This window comes from Entelurus aequoreus, linkage group LG24, assembly GCF_033978785.1.
Source record: "Entelurus aequoreus isolate RoL-2023_Sb linkage group LG24, RoL_Eaeq_v1.1, whole genome shotgun sequence".
NCBI lineage: Eukaryota > Metazoa > Chordata > Actinopteri > Syngnathiformes > Syngnathidae > Entelurus > Entelurus aequoreus.
Genome location: NC_084754.1, coordinates 18055996 through 18068131, shown reverse-complemented (window position 1 = coordinate 18068131; position 12136 = coordinate 18055996). Strand labels below are relative to the sequence as shown.

Sequence of the window (12136 nt, the reverse complement as noted above, 5' to 3'; positions counted from 1 at the left end):
CGATGTGGCCCTCCAGCAGTGCTCGGGTTGCTCATGCGGCCCCCGGTAAAAATTAATTGCCCACCCCTGATCTATATTGATATATAATTTATGTATTGTGTTTTTTATGTTGATTTAATAAAAAGAATAAAATATTTTTATTTTTTTATTTTTTTATTTCTTATGCGGCCCGGTACCAATCGGTCCGCGGACCGGCCTGGTGGTTGGGGACCACTGACTTAACGGAACACAGAAGTCATTCAGTGTCATTCAAAATATCCACTTGTCCCCCTCCAGACCTGCAGGGGGCAGAGCAACACAACAGCCACATCACAATTCATCAAACTTCCTGTCAGGTGGCATTTTGCCTACAGACCAGCATGTGGTCTTGGAGAACAAAGCAGGAACAGCCTGTTGGTAAGAGAAACACAAGCTTAAACAAAGCAAGCAACTAGAAGAAGAAAAACCCCAAAGAGACTCCTCAGTTCCTGGTCACACGCAACTGGTAGGAAATGAACTTGGATGCTGTAGCTCTAAATTTGGTTAATGCTTTGTTTGAAATGTTTGGTTTGAGATACAAGCTGTGTTCTTTGTGTTTATCTGAACTTTGAGTGGCTCTATCAATTTGAAATATCAAACAAAGGCAAAGTGGATGCTTATGTTTGGCTTATGCTTATGTTTAGACACTCAGTTAAGTTACTTATTTACTTTTAATGCATTGTAGTGGATTTAAATGGGTGAAATTTTGAATGAAGTTTGGTGCTTTTTATAATATCCACAAAGTTAAGTGAACAGGTTGTGTTATGTGTGACCATGTGTGTTAACGTTCTGTGATGGTTGCAGTTTATTTGCCCCATAAGTGGGTTGTTTGGATTGGGTCATACAGGTGAATGCTGTGATGGATATACTTCGAAGTAAAATTAATTGTCATTGGCCTGATTTACTCATGTTATCTACAAAATGGCGGCACATTTGTAACAAATGGACTGACAGATATATCAAATTTAAGTTGGCGGTACTCCACACGCCAATTTCTTTGTTGTACTTGAAAGTGCCACATAGGCCGTAGTTTAGACACACCTTTTTTTGACTTAATTAAAATTAACTACATTGCCCTGATTGTGTAATTAATTCAAATGTAACCTACTTGTATTCATAAAATATTTATCTTCTATGTACATTTGTCAATGTTGTCTTTTTATAGTATACTTAAGTTTCACTTCTACTAATCCATTGGAATTAATCTCGTTTATTGTCTGTTTTTATTTTATTTTCTAAAGCACTTTGTTACGGAATTGGGAAGATAAGAGTTTAATAGGCAACCTTTCCCAATCTGTACATCATTTAGTCCAGATCCATTGAGATTGTAGTTGTTGATGCTTTAAGCGTCTCTCACTCAAATTGTTTTTGGTCCGAGCCTCTGAAATCCCAAATCAATATCCGTCCCTCACTTGTATGACGCACACACACAAACACACACACAATCGCACACAATCACAACTCTTTCAATCTCCCTTTAATTGTGTTGCTCTAGCATTTCTGATGCCCGTTGTTTCATCAGCTTTGATAATGAACACCAAAGGAAGTAGATACAATTGAAAACATTGAATTAAAGTGATCATAATTGTTTTATGTGATTCGTGTATGAATGGTGAAAATCATGCTTCATGTCTCAGCAGGGCCATTGCTAGGAATTCACGGCCCCCTGAAAAAGTATCGGTGTGGGCCCCTCTACCCCGTTCATTGCCGCCTTCAGTGTTCTTGTTTTTTAGTGTTCTTGACGGTGCTTGGTGTAATACACCCACTTTGTTTCCTTTTTAATGATTAACCACTTCACAAGTCCCGAGTATTATTATGTAAATTATGTATTTTTGTATTAAGGCTATTCAAATTTCCCACAATTAACACATTTTATGAGACCAGGCGACCCCGAGAGGGACAAGCGGTAAAACATGAATGGATGGACTGATGCTCATAATTACTTATTAATTATTAATTATGAACATTTTTTTCCCCAAGATGGCACTGCTGTAGTGGCTGCTGGTGGCAGGAGCTCTGTGCTCTTGTATCATCCTTTTGTGTTCCTGATGTTTCCGTCTTGTTTTCATGTGTTTTTTTTTTTTGCCTTTTGGTTCGGGAACCTTTGGGACTGTGCGACAAGGGGTGGCACTTTCGTGACTTCTGCGGTGCTTTTTTGTGAACTTCTGGATCTGCCTCCCGGGAGCCTTTTGGCCATGGAGACCAGCTGCTGGGTCTCTGCCACACCGGAGTCCGTTTGGAGAGACTGGAGGAGATGCGGATGAAGAGACAGGGCTGCGGAGCTAGCACTGAGCACCGGGACGGACAAGCTTCACAGTGTCTTGGCTGATATGAGCAGGTATCGGACACCTTAGTCTCTTTAGATGCATCCTCGCTCATCCATGCAGACTGGACACTGGCCGAGAGTTAGTGGGCGGCCGAGGGTGGAATTGGTTGCTTTGTTAGGTCTGCTTTCTCACCTTTTTCGTAAGGGGCGCCGGAAGTTGGCAGACCCGTCAGCGATCCTGTTCAGTCTCCCTGTAATGTTTGTCTGATCTTGAATGGGATTGTGCTGAATATCTTAATTTCCCCTCGGGAATTAATAAAGTACTTCTGATTCTAAATCTGATTCTGATTATTAATAATTATTCAGTTATTATTAATAATTATTCAGTAACTATTAATTAATTGAATGCATCATAATACAATTCAATGCTGCAACTGAATGGGTGCATACTGGAGCACTGTCCAACAGTGATATGTGTGTAACACACAGTCACACCGTTGCTCAACAATGAACTGGCGAGTTTTTTGTTTTTTTTATGAACTGGTGACTTGTCCATAGTGGAGCAGATGTCAGCTAGCGTAGGCTCCAGAGTTCAGCCTGCTCACCTTCAAATGTAAGGTTACAGACATTTAATAAATGAACAGGTAGGCTAATTTTTTCAGCCACCCTCAATAGCTTTACTCTCTCACCATTTTTAAAAAACATTTTTTTAAATTCCTGGGCCCTGCTCTGCTGCTCCGACTCGTGGCCTTCTTCCCATCTGTTTTCTGGTTTGCGGACTTGTGCTTTTTGGGGCATCCTAAACCTGCTGGAGTTCGTTCATGCTCACTTAATTCCGATGAGGAAGAACCATGTGAGGAACGAACCACGGTGTGGACCAATGTTCCTCCTAATTTTTCATGTGTCTGGGCAAATACACACACTCCCTGAGCCTTCCATAGACCACATGTTGGCAACGTCAGACGTGTACATTGTCACTAGAGATGTCCGATAATATCGCACTGACGATATTATCGGCCGATAAATGCTTTAAAATGTAATATCAGAAATAATCGGTATCGGTTTCAAAAAGTAAAATGTATGACTTTTTAAAAAACCTCTGTACGGAGTGGTACACGGACGTAGGGAGAAGTACAGAGCAGTTGCGTCTCCCAGTCATACTTACCAACCCTCCCGATTTTCCTGGGAGACTCCCGAATTTCAATACCCCTCCCAAAAATCTCCCGGGGCAACCATTCTCCTGAATTTCTCCCGATTTCCACCCGGACAACAATATTGGAGGCGTGCCTTAAAGGCACTGTCTTTGTGTGCCAGCCCAATCACATAAGATCTACGGCTTTTCACACACACAAGTGAATGCCACGCATACTTGGTCAACAGCCATAAAGGTCACACTGAGGGTAGCCGTATGAACAACTTTAACACTGTCACAAATATGCGCCACACTGTGAACCCACATCAAACAAGCATGACAAACACATTTCGGGAGAACATCCGCACCGTAACACAACACAACATAAACACAACACAACAAATACCCAGAACAGCACTAACTCTTCCGGGACGCTACAATATACACCCCCTGCTACCCCCCCCCCCCAGTGCCATGTTGGCATTTTTTTCCATAACTTGAGTTGATTTATTTTGGAAAACCTTGTTACATTGTTTGATGCATCCAGCGGGGCATCACAACAAAATTAGGCATAATAATGTGTTAATTCCACGACTGTATATATCGGTATCGGTTGATATCGGAATCGGTAATTAAGAGTTGGACAATATCGGAATATCGGATATCGGCAAAAAAGCCATTATCGGACATCTCTAATTGTCACCACATTGGCATCACACACACACCTGTCCCAAACCTGACATTAGTTAAATGTTTCATTATAATATTTAAATAACAGCAGTCATTCACATTATAATATTTTCTAATAAGAGATTTTGCCAACCGACAATGAAAATAAAAAAATCTTGTTTTTCATGAGCTGTATGTTGAATGTCTGGGTGGGGGTCCTGCTTTGGAAGAATTTGAAACATATAACCCTTTCAGAGGTCACATTTAGTTCACCTTGTAACATTCACATTTTGCACAATGAGATGTGTGCTCGAGCAGTGGTCCCCAACCTTTTTATAACTGCGGACCGGTCAACCCTTGACAATTTTACCACGGACTGGGGAGGAAGGAGGGATGCAGATACAACATTAAAAACTAATATAAAGTGCTAAATCAATGGGAGCCCTGAGCTTGTTTCTCTGCAACGAGACGGTTCCAACTGGGGGTAATGGAAGACAAAGACACCCGGTAGTGTGTTGCTTATGTCCAGTCTGCTCCGTTGTTTTGTTTTGGTGGCTGTCACTGCAGAAAATCCCGCTTCATACAGATAGGATGTCGGAAATGGCAACAGGGTTTTCAGTGCTGTGGTGGTGATCTCGGGGTATTCTGCCATGACTTTAATCCAGAACACCGGCAGAGTTGTTGTCTCAAACACACTTTTAAGGCTGCTGTCATTTGGGATCTCCAGCGGGTGATCATCTTCTTGCACTAGGGATGTGCGTATCGATCCTGTGGTATCGATATATCGATACTCACACGCTAATCATTTGGCATCACTTTTCTGAAAAAAGTATCGATATAAACCAAAAAACGGCGTGTGGGGGGTGCAAGCATCACTTTCAGATGTTTTTGATTACTTACTTAACTTACCATGTGCTGGGACACCCCTGTACCTGGCAGAGTATAGAGCTTGCCCAGTCACGTGACAGGAGACAGCGAATGAGCGTCGTCAACGTGCAACACACACACAGCCAGCCGACAGCGTTGTTACTTTTCCTGAACAGCAATCTGAGACTTCAGTAAAGTGTGACGTGTGACGACATATCTCGAGTACACTAAAGGTGTGATGGTGTCAGACATTTTTGTCGATAATTTTTCCGAGTTCATTTTCTCAGGGAACTGTCTTTCATATGCAGGTTTATAGGACAAGGAAATCCTAGTTTATTGTGATAAGGAAATTATTGACTTTGCTTCAGAGAAGTGTTATAAGTTTACTTCCACAAAGAGGTTTGAAACATAACATTGTTATGAATAATTGTTTTTTTAAGCTTTTTCTACCAAGACTTTTTTTTTGAGAAGTAAGAAAAGTGAAAATGTGTATATTTTTGTTTATATTTAATTTATTTTTCATATGTTATTTATTTTAATTTTACTTTTATTATATATTGACCATAATAAATGTGGTATAAATGGTCTGTATTTGTCTTGTGAGTTGTCTTAAATAATAACAATAGTAATAATATTTTTGACTGACAAAAATTGCCAATAAGAAATGAATGGTATCAGTATCGGTATCGATGAAAATGCAAGAAAAAGTATCTGTATCGTATCGAATCCTAAAAGTGTGGTATCGCCCATCCCTATCTTGCACAGACATGCTGGATTCACCTGATTTGTTGACAAATCGGTCGCGGATCTATTCCTTGGTAGTTCGTGGGTCCTTTGAAGTTGGGAAGTAGCGCTCAAACTCTTATTAAAGCACAGACAGGTGATCGTGCACCAGCTTGGTGAATGAAGGCGAAGGCTCAGTCTTAAACAAAATCCCTGCTAAAGTTTGAGAGCCGGTCGCCGCATATTTTGCAGAGCGGGCTTGGTGCGTGGAAATCACCTGTTGTGATAAATCCATATTTCAAGTAGGACTCATGGTATTGTCTGTTAAAAGCGTTCTTTTTGTTGGATGTCGTAGGCTGTTCTTCTCTCTCTTCACTGTGCCCTTTCCCCTTCACAAAGAAACATTCCAAAGACATCTGTTTTTTACTCATTTTGCTAGTTGGGTTAAATGTTGGCGCTCAAGTGACCAAGATATAACCAAGAGAATCCGGGCATTTTTTCAAATGAAAAGACTTTTCAAAATAAAAGATCGTTCAGGCTCAGACAATAACTAAAACTGAAATAACTAATTATTTCTTGTGCGGCCTGGTACCAATTGATCCATGGACCGGTACCGGGCCATGGCCGGGGGGTTGGGGACCACTGTGCTGGAGCACAAGCATGGGATAAGTTGGACAACTTTTTGTCTGTAGAATACATTATTGCATGTTTTTGTAGCCTTTGTGTAATCTAGGAACAGCATTTCATGATTTATATTCATACATTAAGATTCCTTATGACATGCCACGCCACTAGAATAAGCCCAAATGTAATTGGAGCGTGTGGGTGCACAGTGCTTGTTAATTTAGCCAAAATAAGAGTTAGCACGCAGCATTTAACTCTTTTCACTGAGTTGGCTGTTATAAGCTAACCTGCAGAACGACAACACGTTGGCACAGATAACACATTGATAATGACATTGATTGGCTGCATGTGAACCGCATCACATTGTCCAGCGTGAATCTGTGGTGCTGGAGTTGTCTGACTCTTTTTGTGGTGCGTCTTATAGTTTGTTTGTTTTGGTGTGATGACAACAGAAAGGGAACAGTTTTACACGATAGTAGTTTTGTTGAAGTTACGGCCAACAGTAATTATATTTAGTGAATTATATTTATATAGAGCTTTTCTCGGGTGACTCAAAGCGCTTTACATAGTGAAAGCCATTAACTAAGTTATATTTTTAAACCAGTGTGTGTGGCACTGGGAGCAGGTGGGTGAAGTGTCTTGCCCAAGGACACAACAGCTGTGACTAGGATGGCAGAAGCAGGGATCAAACCTAGAACCCTCAGGTTGCTGGCACGGCCGCTCTGCCAACCGATTATTGATGCCAAAATTATTATTGATGCAGACCACCTCCTCGGCTGACGTCATTGTTTTATCTGTTGTGACCACTTTTTGAAAATGGTACAAAATATTTTGTATGTGTTTATTTTGTTCAGGGTTTAGGTTGGATTTTGTGAGATGCATAGATTTTTCTGTGTGCTGACAAAGCACATTGCGCAGGCCCACCTTAGAGGAAAATATTGGTGTGGAGTCCATGGACTAAACCATTTTTTTAAAGAAAGGGCCATAGGGTTGTACGGTATACCGGTATTAGTATGGAACTGCGATACTAATAAATCATATTCAGTACCTCTAAAAAGTACCGGTCCTCCAACAAACCATTGGTGGATCTACACCTAACATCCACTGTAGTGATACCAAGTACAGGAGTGTATCTAGTCGATACTACTATGATTACATCGATATTTTTTGGCATGATATCTTCGTTGGTTTTAAAAAAATATATGTTATGTTTATAAACTCAGGAAATATGTCCATGGACACTTGAGGACTTTGAATATGACCAATGTATGATCCTGTAACTACTTGGTATCGGATTGATACCCAAATCATCCAAAACTAATGTAAAGTATCCAAACAACAGAAGAATAAGTGATTATTACATTTTAACAGAAGTTTAGATAGAACATGTCAAAAGAAAAAGTAAGCAGATATTGACAGTAAATGAACAAGTAGGTTAATAATTCATTGACTATCATTTAACAAAATAATAGAATGGACAAATTTAAATATGTTACTGCATATGTCAGCAGATTAAATTAGGAACCTTTGTTTGTTTACTTACTACTAAAAGACAAGTTGTCTTGTATGTTCACTATTTTATTTAAGAACAATCTTGCAATAAGAAACATATGTTGAGTGTACCTTAAGATTTTTTTTAAAATAAAGCCAATAATGACATTTTTTGTTGTCCCCTTTATTTAGAAAAGTATCAAAGTACCGGAAATTTTCGAAAAACATTTTGGTACCGGTACCAAAATATTGGTATCAGGACAACACTAGGGCCTAAAAGCTTATTGAAATTATTAAAATAAAATATTGTGTAACCTGAGGCTTTGTTTTAATTTGTATACATTCGTATGAATCTATTATCAGTTCAGTGTATGCAGAATAATGTTGTCACAGAGGATACTGGGTCTATTTGTGAGCTCTAGCGAGCTGCAAGGTCACCCTGCAGAATTGTCTTCACCTTTCCCCCCTAAACAACGAAACTGGTGCTCAGCTCAAGATAATTACAGCTGAAATCAACATTTGATTGATAAAAATAACAGAAACATTTTCATTAGTTCCTATTTTCTACATACTTAGTCAAGTATGGACATTAAGTCAATGCTAACATGATAATTGGAGACTTTAAATTGTCTGCAGCATAGTACGAGCACTTTGAGATTCGGTAGAATGAAAATATTGTTACAAAGAAAATCTATTATTAATATAATCAAAAGTGTACCGTATTTTCTGGACCATAGGGCGCAGCGGATTATAAGGCGCACTGCCGATGAATGGTCTATTTTTTAAATCTTTTTTCATATATTAGGCGCATTAAAGGGGTCATATTATTTTTGTTCTAATTGAAAACACTTCCTTGTGGTCTACATAACATGTAATGGTGGTTCTTTGGTCAAAATGTTGCATAGATTATGTTTTACAGACCATCTTCAAGCCGCTTTCTGACAGTCGCTTCCGGATGCGCCGTTTTGTGGGCGGTCTTGTTTACGTGGCTCACCTTCGGCAGCGTCTTCTCCCCGTCATCTTTGCTGTAGCGGTGTAGCGTGCAAGGACAGGGGTGGAAGAAGTGTCAAAAGATGGAGCTAACTGTTTTAATGACATTTAGACTTTACTTAAATCAATAACTGAGCAGCATCTCCTCATCCGGAAACAACCACACCGGAAATATGTCCCATGAAAAACCGTCCGACCGGAACTCTAATAACTAAAGTTCCTTGGGTGAATAATGTAAACTCACTATGCCGGTATGTTTTAGCACTTTCATGGCGAGTTTACTGACAGATATAAGAACTTTACACTACTATATATTAGAAATGGCAACAGCGGAGGATGAATGTCCCACAACAAGAAGATAGAGAAAAAGAAGAAGCTTATCGACTACGGTGTCGGCACGGACCTGCGCAATTTTTCAGGATTTATGCAGATCCCAGATACAGATCAGCAGGTACCATAAGGTAAGAAAAGTTGCTTTTGCATAATATTGCGAAACAAGACGCCAGATAATGTCTTACCTTATACACACACCATAATACCGTATTTTCCGCACTATAAGGCGCACTGTCAGCTTTTGAGAAAATTGGAGGTTTTTAGGTGTATAATCCGGTGCGCCTTATATATGGACCAATATTGAGCCACAACAAGTCTCGCAACTACTGGATGTATAACATAACCCCAGCCTCTACTGTAGCGTCTATTTTATGCGCCTTATAATGCGGTGCACCTTATAATGTGGTGCGCCTTATATATGAACAAAGTTTTAAAATAGGCCATTCATTGAAGGTGCGCCTTATAATCCGGTGTGCTTATAGTGCGGAAAATACGGTACTTGTATGTTTAATGCAATCTTTTAAGCGGTGCTGCTTCATAGCTTATCAAAGTCGTACTAAAACATTTTGAAAGCTTTTTGAGCGCCGTGTGTAATCTATATTTTCAATGGAACATTTAAAATGTTGGTGTTGTTTACATGAGACATATTGCCAAAATAGTGGAAATATACACTTATCTCTTATGTTTGACTGCCATCTACTGGTCACACTTATCATTACATTATATACCAAATAAAATAGCTTTGAGGTGGGTAAGCTCAACCAAACTTGTTCCTTACATTAGGTTATAAGGTGCACTGTCGAGTTTTGAGGGGAAAAAAATAATTTAGGTGCGCCTTATAGTCCAGAAAATACGGTCAATGGTTTTCTATGAGCCGTGTGGTTGGGTCATTTGGAATAGACCCTAATATATGGAATCACTTAGCAAGATCAAATACAGAATATTTATTAACATACAGTATATTCTGTCTTTGCAAAGCCATAAAGCTCAGGTTGCAGTGGTCTAAAGCTGCATTGCCTCATACACTAAGGTTTTTAATATTTTTCTGTCATCATGTAGTTCAATAACATGCTGCAATGCAGTTGGACAAGTTGCACAATAGGAACTGTGCTGCTGTACCTAATGGAAAGTTCAAGGAGTGTCTGTATGAGCTGCATGTGTCACAGCATCCTTTAATGTCCTGAACTGGCATTTGAGGCAGGAGAAACATCCGACCACGTGTCGCTATTTGATTAATCGGAAGTGAGAGACTGTCTTGTCGCCTTCCTGTTTTTCTCCCCTCCCAACTGCTCTTTTGACTTGCACGCTGGCTGGAACCGAACCAAAGATGTCCTTTACCACAGAATGCCGGTTATTAAATGTTACATCAATGTCACAAGTCTGGCACTAACGGAGTGAAGCTGCCATTGTTGGTCCTCCAGGGACCTTGGCATTTCACGGCTACCTCTGTGCAGTCTGACGTGACAAGGACATGACACCCTGCAGCCCTCATGACTTGCATTACTGCCATCCCCCGCCTCATTTCATCCTCTCATTAGATAAATTGATATGAGCAACGCTCACAGCTGCAGTGGCTACAATTGTTGGCAAGGTTATAGAGGATTTTTCTCTAGCAATACATTAAAGCCTGTATGCCTGACTATTGTCAAATATACTGTACAGTACGGTTTTATGCCACCATAGGATTTGTTGTTTTTAACAATAACTAGAACATGGTTAAATATTGAGGACACCGAGGCTTACTTGTTAGGAAGAGATTCTTCGGCCCCTTGATTAGTTACCAGTATTGTTTGGCAAATTACTTTAAAAAAGTAATTGATAATAGTTACTCATTACTTTCCCAAAAAAAGGAATTTAAATGACAAACATAAATACTCTAATAAATGTAGTCAATTACTAAGGAAAGTAAGTATTGTTTTACTTATAAAAAAAAGACTTGTTTTCATGAGAGCAGAGTGTGCGTGTGTGCCTTTAAAAGGCGGTGCCTGTTGCCAAATGACATGTGATGTCAGCGAGAGAGCCAATAGAGCAGCTTTACCTCAGCTGTGTTTGTTAGCTCAGACTCAGCAGCCCTGTTTAATCTTTTCCATGGATTAAGTTACATCTGGTTAAAAAAGAGATTGAAAGTGCTTCCATGGATGTTGTCCTGTCCACAAACGGGGTATTGTAGGATGGCAAGCTTGTCACTTCAATCATTCATTTGTTGTTGATTATTTCCACATATAAGTGGTAGTGTGTACTTACTAGTGTTGTCCCATCCATCCATCTTCTTCCGCTTATCCGAGGTCGGGTCGCGGGGGCAGCAGCCTAAGCAGGGAAGCCCAGACTTCCCTCTCCCCCGCCACTTCGTCCAGCTCCTCCCGGGGGATCCCGTTCCCAGGCCAGCCGGGAGAGATAGTCTTCCCAACGTGTCCTGGGTCTTCCCCGTGGCTTCCTACCGATCGGACGGAGGCGTTTCGGGGTGACAATGATAACAATAATTTGGTACCGGTACCAAAATTATTTCGATACTTTTCTAAATAATGGGGACCACAAAAAATTGCATTATTGGCTTTATTTTAACAAAAAAATCTTAAGGTACATTAAAAATGTGTTTCTTATTGCAAGTTTGTCCTTAAATAAAATAGTGAACATACAAGACAACTTGTCTTTTATTAGTAAGTAAACAGACAAAGGCTCCTAAGTTAGTCGGCGGACGTATGCAGTAACATATTGTCATTTTTCAGAGGCGGTATAGTACCGAATATGATTCATTATTATCACGGTACTATACTAATACTGGAATACCGTACAACCCTAGTACTTACATGTTGTGTGTTGCTTTTTGTGTGGTGCTGGTTTTCGCTTTCAGTAGTAAGACGATATGTCCTGCATTGAACTTGCTGTGCTTATAATAATAATAATGGATTAGATTTATATCGCGCTTTTCTATTGTTAGATACTCAAAGCACTCACAGAGAAGTGGGAACCCATCATTCATTCACACCATAACACTGACTTGTTCACATACAACCACATCTAAT

At 39.9% G+C, this 12136-nt stretch overlaps 1 protein-coding gene across 1 annotated transcript in view; it reads left to right on the top strand.

Annotated features, from left to right (window-relative positions):
- Window positions 1–328: 328 nt before the first annotated feature.
- ldlrad3 (low density lipoprotein receptor class A domain containing 3) overlaps window positions 329–12136 on the top strand; it is a 205035-nt gene continuing 193227 nt past the window's right edge. The window contains exon 1 of the mRNA XM_062036195.1: window positions 329–484. The gene's annotated coding sequence lies outside the window, so the exon portion shown is untranslated. The remainder of the gene's footprint in view (window positions 485–12136) is intronic.